At 33.7% G+C, this 9,513-nt stretch overlaps 1 long non-coding RNA gene across 1 annotated transcript; it reads right to left on the bottom strand.

The window, feature by feature from the left end:
* Positions 1 to 4,068: 4,068 nt before the first annotated feature.
* On the bottom strand, positions 4,069 to 7,270 carry LOC117330011. The gene is made up of 2 exons (XR_004533301.1): positions 7,140 to 7,270; positions 4,069 to 4,327 (listed from the first exon to the last, which is right to left on the bottom strand). It is a non-coding gene; the product is annotated as an uncharacterized LOC117330011 (long non-coding RNA).
* Positions 7,271 to 9,513: the final 2,243 nt, after the last annotated feature.

The raw sequence follows: 9,513 nt of genomic DNA, 5'->3' as shown, positions 1-9,513 counted from the left end.
TCTAGACAATAGACAGATCTGTGTTAAACGTGCCGCTAGGCATCTTCTATGTCGACAGTATATTACTTAGATTTACAATGCCCATGGGTTTACAATTTATTTCATGTTGTAAACAACGGTGTAAACAAATATTTAAATGACTGTCGTTTATTATAGTTTATGTGTTGATGTGTTGTATATCGCCTTTGAAGGCAAATATGTCTTAACATTCTTTCTCTATAGAAGAAATCTCTCGCGACAACATTCGGCTAATTAATAGATTAGCTTAGATATAAGATCTTGCTCATATTTCTCTGTTAAGAACTCCCGGCCGTGTTCATTGTACAGGGGGATGTCAATTTCACTGAATTTTAATCTAGCAGCCCCCCCCCCCCCCCCCCCCCCCCAAAAAAAAAACCATCTCTGAAATCTGCTATACACACTAGGGAAGGTCACAGGGGCATGTCTAGTCTTATATTAAAAAATAGCCAGAAATACCTACACGCCCCTGTGGTCCAGCTATACAAAGACTGTAACAAATTATCGAGTCCCTGTGTTACAAAGAAGCGCTATCAATTCTCCCATTACTATATATTGTTATCGGATTTTATATGGTGAATATACCTTTATTCACCTCGGAGCTTTACCACTTGCCTGTGTACATACATGTACAATTGTATGTAAGTGTAATCCTAAAGTGCTATGTTATCCACTGTATAGAAATGCATTCTTGGTATTTAGAGTATATTTTAATTAAGCAGGGATAATTTTGGATGGGGGATATGGAAATCTTGTTATTTTTTTTACGATTAAAAAGATAATTAGATGTTGTTTTTTTTTATTCCATGAATTTTTTCCATAACATTGATGACTCGGAGTAAGTGAACGAAACCTTAAAGGTTATTGATACCATAGCAACGTCATTAGTATTTTGGACTTATTACATCATTCAAAACGCTTGAAAAGACTGAGTGATCAGTTTGAGTGGATAACCCCAGAAAAAAATAGAGGGATTTGGTTGAAGATTCACACAATGTTATGTGATTAGGTAGTTCAGAATGGGACTGAGGTTGAGGTCGGAAGGTCAACATCACGTATTTCAACTCTTTTGGTGACATTACTATGCATTGTTACTGTACCACAGTGTGAAATCTATCATCTTTATTGTTTGTCTTAATTTTCATTCCTTAATTAACTAATTAAAACATTTACACTGTCATCAGTCAGGATTCCAGGTTTTGTTTAGGGGTACCATCCATACAATTTATCTAATTAATAACATAGATATAAAAGTATATCCAATCAGGTATAGAAATTTCCTATTTTGGAGTACTCGAACTAGGTAAATATTTTCTATGTCCCTAATTTCTGATACTTGCATACCAAGTCAAAAACTCAAACACAAAGGTCATTGTCACTGAGGGGCCGCGGTGGCCGAGTGGTTAAGGTGTCCCGACACTTTATCACTAGCCCTCCACCTCTGGGTCGGAGTTCGAAACCTACGTGGGGCAGTTGCCAGGTACTGACTGTAGGCCGGTGGTTTTTCCTCGGGTACTCCGGCTTTCCTCCACCTCCAAAACCTGGCACGTCCTTAAATGACCCTGGCTGTTAATAGGACGTTAAACAAAAACAAACCAAACAAACAAACATTGTCACTGAAATAAGGTTTTCATCACCATATTTTCATTTCACGAAATGATTGTGAAAATGAGACATCTGTTCATTGCTATCAAGGTCTATGTTGCTCAGAAAATTTGATTGACGGCAGGGGACGATTGTGTATTAGTGATTGGACTATCTAAATGGGATATATAATTGTCGCCATGTTTAGAGTTATAAATACTGACATTATTGTCTCAATCTTTCCGCTCTGAAATCAGGACGGAGCTTGAGTAGTGTCAAATAAGTTTCGGTTGTTAAAGAGGTCTGTTGGCGTCATGAAAAAATATACCTTTAGCTAGCTGAAGTATAATTTATCATTACATAATACGCTCCGTCACACAGATAAGCACGTTCATGCAATGGCGTCGTATTTAAAAGTCGTCATGCCTTTAAGAAAGTACACTACATGCACTTAATCAAAGTCATTATGTATATGGAAAAAATTGTGATGCATCCGTTTCACAAACATGATTGAAATATATTTCATATGTAAAAAATAAACAAATGGATTGGGTACCTATTTGAACAACAAGGTCATCTCCTCTATTATATAAAATGAGAAAATTATATTGCACATGTAATAAAAATACAGTTTTTAACGAGCGATAAATTATCTGAAAAAAAAATACATTAAAGCATCAATTTGTCATCTTGCAGTTTACCTGTACCTAATCCTTTTGCAAGGATTGATGTACGGCTGCGCATTTGTCTAAAATTTTAGTCGTTGGCATGTGTATTTACGGCGAAGGTGTTACTTTTGTCAGTAGCATTATATTAAACATCACTCCAGGAACAGAAGATGACTCTTTTGGTATGACGGTGATATGGAAGTGAAGTGTTATGTTTTCTCGCGTGAATTAGCACAGTTATTGTCGGAATCCCAGTACAGCAAAAGTCTAAAAAGCAGTAGGAGTGCAATAATAATAATAATTTGGAGTCTTATATATCTATGAATCACAGCAACATTGTCGTCTCCAAGCAGTTCACAAATGATAGTTATCCTCTTACGTAAAACGTTGTGTTTTCCTTATCTAAAATCCTATTCTTAATTTAGGAGAAAGTTCGGGTATAAAAGAAGAAATGAGTAGTGGCACTCTTGAGGAAGTTGATGACAACAAGCCTAAGTTGGAACGATGAAATCAATTTCATTTCTAAGTGGTTAAAGGATTGTAAATTATTTTGTGTGCCTTTTATAGTAAATCTTATACTAGTAGCACAATTATGTACAACATATCCATACTTCGCACGCGCGTTCCAAAAGTGATGATTTTAAATGATATGAAGTCCAGACCTTTTTGTGTTACATTGTGAAGTCTGTGGTAAAACTTGTAATACTAAATTTAAATTTAGAAATTAAGCATTCGCCACGCCACGCCCCTTTTTCTGAAACATATTGTTCTGTCAGGTAATGTAAAGTTAAGAAAAACAGGATGACATTTCGATATATCTTAGTATCAAACAAAAGTCTATTCTGGGCATATTTATCGCTGCAACTTCTGAACGGACATCACAATTTAATGGATCATTTCATCAGCATACACGGCACTCAATCCTCATTAGCATACAATGTTAACATTAAGATTGATCACATAATTAGCAAAAATAAAACAGCATAAATTATTTATATTTACCTTTGTTTAACTTCCTTAATTGTACATTTACATCTTTTATTTCTGAAGAAAAAAGTTCATATTTTCATGTTTGATGTTTTCATTTTAACAACAGCTAGAGTAACTCCGGAAAATACACTAATTCTCGTCAAATGCTGAAGACATTGGAAAAGATTATATTCAATTCATGTTTTCATCAACTCTTTGTGTGTAAATAAACCCTCAAAATTGAAGTGGACTGCTCGTTTAAATCATGCATGTTGGTAATTTTTGTGAAAGTACTAGATGCACGTGCGTTATAGCCGTTTGAAATGTACAAGTCGAAATAATTAGTGAATCTCGCCGTTCTGGTGGATACGGTCGGATTGTACAGGATGTCGATAAAGTCAGTGTTTAGTAGATGCAGGTGTCATTGTAAGTTACAAATACATCAAAATACATGTCGGATTCCGAAAAAGGCATGTTCCGGAGAAAGAACAGTTTGAATGTAACATATAACAGCGAATGTCGCCTTTCTGTCGAATATGGTCGAAAGTTACAGGATGTTAGTAAAGTTACAGGATGTTAGTAAAGTTAGTGGTCGATATAGGCAGGGTTCACTGTATTAGTACGTGCACCCAGTAAACACTGCTATATAGCCCGAGTTGACATGGTGACAGGGCCAGAAAATACTCGGGCTAACTGCTATAATGCATTCAGGTTGGGTGTATTTTTGTGACTATATTCTTCAAAACATCGCTAAACCAACAATCAAACAAACAAACAAACAAAAACAAACAAACAAAAACATACTAACAAACAAAACAAACAAATAATCCTTTCGAAATATTATATTCGTTTATTTGAATTGGCAATTGTTTTTTGCAATTAAAGTACTGTATATGAGTAATGGCTGTTTAAATAATCCATCTATCAGACTTAGTAGGTCCTTCGAGTTCTCTGCCTTTCCTGCCTGGGTATAAAACGCCTTTGCGACCTGAACCGCCTACTACGAGATCTGCCAACTCCATCCAGCCATGGCCGGTCCTCACATTCCAGGCACGGGAAATGATTACAGATACACCGTCTTAGCCTCCCTTGAATTAAAAAAAAAAGTACAGGTTATTTTTTAAGATATTTTTTCCGGATAGCCGTATAATTTTCTTTTGGCCCCGGATATGACGCGACAGGTGGCGTTACTGGTCAAAATGAAGTATATGCAGTTAAAAACGAAACAAAGTTAATATTGAATACAAGCTGAATAAGTAGATTATCTTTTTAAATGACACATTAATAAAATTATATTCCTGATTTAAATGCAGTCTTGTTATTACCAAAAATTATTCAAACTGATCTAATTTTGCTATCCGTGCTAAAACGCATTAGTTCGTTAATTTATTTCACCATCAGTTTTACATTATAACCACCAGCATTAAAACTATGCCGTTTATCTTTTTTAAAGATATTTCCTGTTTTCATTGTTGTTTTCTTTTCTGTTGTTGATAAAACTACAAATGTATAAATTGTTCCATAACGTTAGCTATCAAGATGGCGTTAGGTCTACATCTTTTAAAATAGTGAAAATAATAGAGTCAAGAAAACCGAATGGATATGTTATTTAGTTTAAACAATATTCATATACAAATATTTTTATGGGATGGGAAAACAAGCTTAGAGCTTATATTAATTCCTTTTCAAAGTACATACAAAGGCAAATATAAATCTTCGGAACTGGGACACCTTACATCAATATGAAGTGAAATAATGATATTTATTGGTTACAATTAATACCAATAGACATATATACATGTGGTGAACAGAATCAATAGTAGAAATAAACGACAGTGACACCTGTAAATAAAATTACCTTATAGAGCTAAGTATAAATGTATGTCATTATACATTCGATAGATGACATAATGGGTTCAAAATGGGTATTTTGTCTGGTGATGTTGTACTTGTCACACGATAGTAAAAAATGGTAAGTACTTTCTACTAGTCCACAAGAACATAATGGACTTTCCTCTCAATTTCTTATGTATAAATGTTGTTTAAGACTACTACATTTGAGCCTTAATCTTGTATGTAAGATTTGAAGATTTCTATTTCCAATGTTAAAATAACTGGGGATTATAAGTTTGTCGTTTTGTAAAAAGCCTTTGATTAGGTAGCACACCACAGTAAGACAGCCTGGCCATGGGCAATTTTTTTGTTAAGCAAATAACTCCTGTATTATGATATGTATAAAAAATGAAAAAATAAATGTACACTATAATTGGTATATCCAGTATGAAGTAGTACATACAGGCTTCACATTTATTAAAACAAAAATCAATAAATTGGTTCCGGATTTTAAATATCCGGATTTTCCGAACGTGTGTTTACACAGGAAATTTAGTTTCGCCTACAGCGCAAAATGGAAGCCCACAGAAAAGGTAAGATAGCGGAAAAACTTAATTTACAACATATGTCCAAACAAGATTAATTCTGTCTTTGGGATAGAGATATTTAATTTTAAATAGGTTTCAGAAAAAAAATTGTGTAGAGAATTGTGCCATTTTGGGTCAAATATCATAATATTTTGCAATTTTTGAGAATTTTTTAAGCTGTTACCATGGTATTCACAGCTCTAAAAATCACAGAAAATATCAGTTTACTTATCCTTCAGAGCTCTATTAAAATTGCAAATGTTGTACAGATTTCAAATATATATACTTTATTAGAGGTTATATGTAAGGTTAACTGGCAATGTTTACATATCTAAAGCATGTGCCATATTTTTCAGAATTTGGCATTTTTACTGTACACTGCTACCTTAACAGACGGATTTTCTCGAATGTCAACTGGTAATGCATTCCATAACTGTATTGAGGAATTTAAGAATGAGGTTTTGTGAAACTGAGTTCTGCAATTAATTGAGAGATGTCATTTGTATGTGCTTTAGAAGGACCTACCAAATTGTAATGCTGTTGCTTTGCACTGATTTAGGCATTTTAAAAACACGTTTGCGGACACTTTCATTTTCTTAATTGAGGGAAAGTCTTTGTTTTATGTCAAATAATTTCAAACCATTACGCCAGATGATATTTTTCCGACAGTCATTTTTACTGTTATAGTCGTTTAACACCAACCATACCTTCTTTAAACCTATTCAAACATATTTTCAATATATATGCATTGTTGTCTATCGTACGTCAATGAAGTAGTAATACACTGCATCACTCGAAATGTTCGCGAGATGTTGTTTTCGTGGTTGACCAGGAACCGCGAAAATAAATTCAGTTGAAATGCTAGAATACAGTTTTATTTGGGGGGCTCTCAAAAGTGTTTAACCCGAAACTATCGGATGTATAATCATAACATTATTAAAATTATTACATTATTACAATTACATGAATTACCATTTCATTGTAGAAGATATACATGTACATAACATTATCATTGTTACTGTACAATTATTGTAATTAATACATCATAAAAAGTATAACATAATAAATCTTTTACAATTATAACATCATTATAATTATTACATTATTGCAATTATTACAAGTATACATTGGTTTGGTTTGTTTTTGTTAACGTCCTATTAACAGCCAGTGTCATTTAAGGACGTGCCAGGTTTTGGAGGTGGAGGAAAGCCGGAGTACCCGGAGAAAAACCACCGGCCTACGGTCAGTACCTGGCAACTGCCCCACGTAGGTTTCGAACTCGCAACCCAGAGGTCGGGACACCTTAACCACTCGGCTACCGCGGCCCCCACATTATTAGAATCAATACATCATAACAAGTATAACATAATTACAAATGTACATTATTACATTACATTATTATATTATTACATTTATTACAGTTACATTAATTACCATTGCATTGTTGTAGATAAACATGTATACAGGCTTATATAATTACCTTCTACACTCAAAGCACAAACAGCCAGTAACATAAACACTGCCAGTAGGTAGACAGGCCTCATTTTCTCTTCCTTTCTGTGTCGGCAGCTCATCTGTCCCTGAGTACGTACATGTAATATACACTATTGTAATCGTATTTGATTGTTGACACGCCCCTTTCTGTAAATCTAGCCATTTGAGGAGGTACAGTGCATTTTTGATTTTAGGATGAATTATAATGATGTATGGAGATTATGATAATTAACCAATTCTGAGAATTAGCATCGTCAATGTAGCGGATGAAAAAGGAAATAAATTACGTGCTAGATGACCAATTATTACACAAAGGAGAGTTTTTTTAAATGACGTATTTTTTACGCTTAACGAATATATTAAAAGTGAATGAGAAAAGATTTTGTAATGTGCAAAAATTTCGCCAAATTTAAACGTAACCTTGTGTATTTCATCCAGTTAAACGCCACCTTAATATATTTCGCCCAATTAAATGTCACCATAGTTTCCAGTTCCCTCACAGATTCTTCTGGATAAAAATAATATTTTACAGCGGAAAGTCGTAATCAGTAACAAAACATTTTTTAAACTAAGAACTACTGTACAAATATGAGCTATCATTACACAATTGTATGTCTTTATTCTAGTACAGAGTTCATCCCAATGGAGAAATATCAACTAATATTAATTTGCATTCCAAAATATTTCTTGTTTTAAAATTTTCGAAATTCTGTTTGAATGATAAACATGTGCGTTACACCAATGTAAAATGTTTGTAATGTGCAGTTTCCCGCGGACACTATAATTCAACCACAGGGGCTCGCCTTGTCCGTCAATGCGTAAAATATATAATCTTACGTGTATTGACAGACGAGGCGTGTGCCTGTGACTAAACCGTGCAGGATTAGATGGTATCTAAAGTTCACGTGACATATATTGTACGTACATACTTTGATATATTTTTATATTCACATTCAAATTCATTTTATTCTCTTTTCACATATTGACATGATGTATAGAGAAAAACATATTTACAATATAATATATACAATTAAAGTAGTGTTCGTAGTTGAATTATCAAGGAGGACAAATCATGTTGTTAATTAATCTGATAAAAATACACATTTTCATTAGTTTTTTAACATTAGTCATATTCATTAATTTGTTAAATTTGATAATACTTGGTCTTGACCAATAGTATTTGTCTATATATAAAATTCTGTGAGCAGATAACGCTGTACATTCGAGTAAATAATGAAATTCATCACCAATTTGTTGACCATTACAATGTGGACATTTTCTTTCCTTATACTCAATCTGGTGCCATCTGCCAGTTTCAACAATAAATTTATGATTAGTAGTGCGAAATTTACAAAAAGTTACTCTATCTTTATCAGATAAAATATCTAAATAATTTTCAAAATTACAGTTATCCTTTAAAATTCTATAGCATATAGCCTTTGAGGAATTGTGTACATCACTCTGTCATTTCTGTAAGTACTGGTCATAAAGTCTTAACTTAATAAAATGTTTTAGCCATACTGAATTACATTCGGAAGAATATTGTATATCCCACAAGTAACTCACCCCACATTCATTTAAAATACGTTTAACAAAACTTATGTATTGAACAGGTTTGTCATCAAAATGATGACAATAACAAAGAAGTTTATACAATTTAATATTAATCTTACTTAATTTAGAAGGAGTCAACTGTGACCAATATGTTATTATTCTTGTTTTTACCGTAATTTATTGATCACGTGACATTCGTTATTAAACACGAACAACGCGGATGTCGGTTGATGTATAGGCATTTTAAGGTCCAAAACGTAAAGTTCATGTACACAGAGACTTATATATCAGGTACGTACGTCTCTGATGTACATGAATGATTGACAGTTTATTTGTTCCGCATTCTCTAGTTAAAAAACCCCTCTTTAATGCTATTTTTCTGCCTCGTAAATACTTTGACATGGCAACCAGGGGAGTGGGGAGGGGGCATTTTGTAACATGATTGCACAATCATGGTTTTCCTGAACAACAACTATTTCAAACTTCTTCAAGTTTTACCACCAGTGGGATATTCAGCTTTTACTTACTTGAAATGATCTTGATCAAGTGTAGTTAATTTGTTTGCTCCCAGACTCTAACTGGACTAACTTTAAGACAAACCATCAATCCATTAGGTGATTTGGAGCCAAATTCTACAACATCTACATCAGACCTATCCTTATGTCGAACTAGGCCATGCATGTCCTACTCTCACCTGGGCCTATGCTTAAAGAAATCCTATTGGTGGTTTTAACCCTTACTAACCCAGACAAACTTCTTAATGCTTGCCTCCAAGTCCGAGATTCATTACTATCTCTTACAACATT

This window comes from Pecten maximus, chromosome 6 (assembly GCF_902652985.1).
Source record: "Pecten maximus chromosome 6, xPecMax1.1, whole genome shotgun sequence".
NCBI classification, from domain to species: Eukaryota; Metazoa; Mollusca; class Bivalvia; order Pectinida; family Pectinidae; genus Pecten; species Pecten maximus.
Note: the sequence above shows the minus strand (reverse complement) of the source record. Positions and strands in the feature narration are given on the sequence as shown.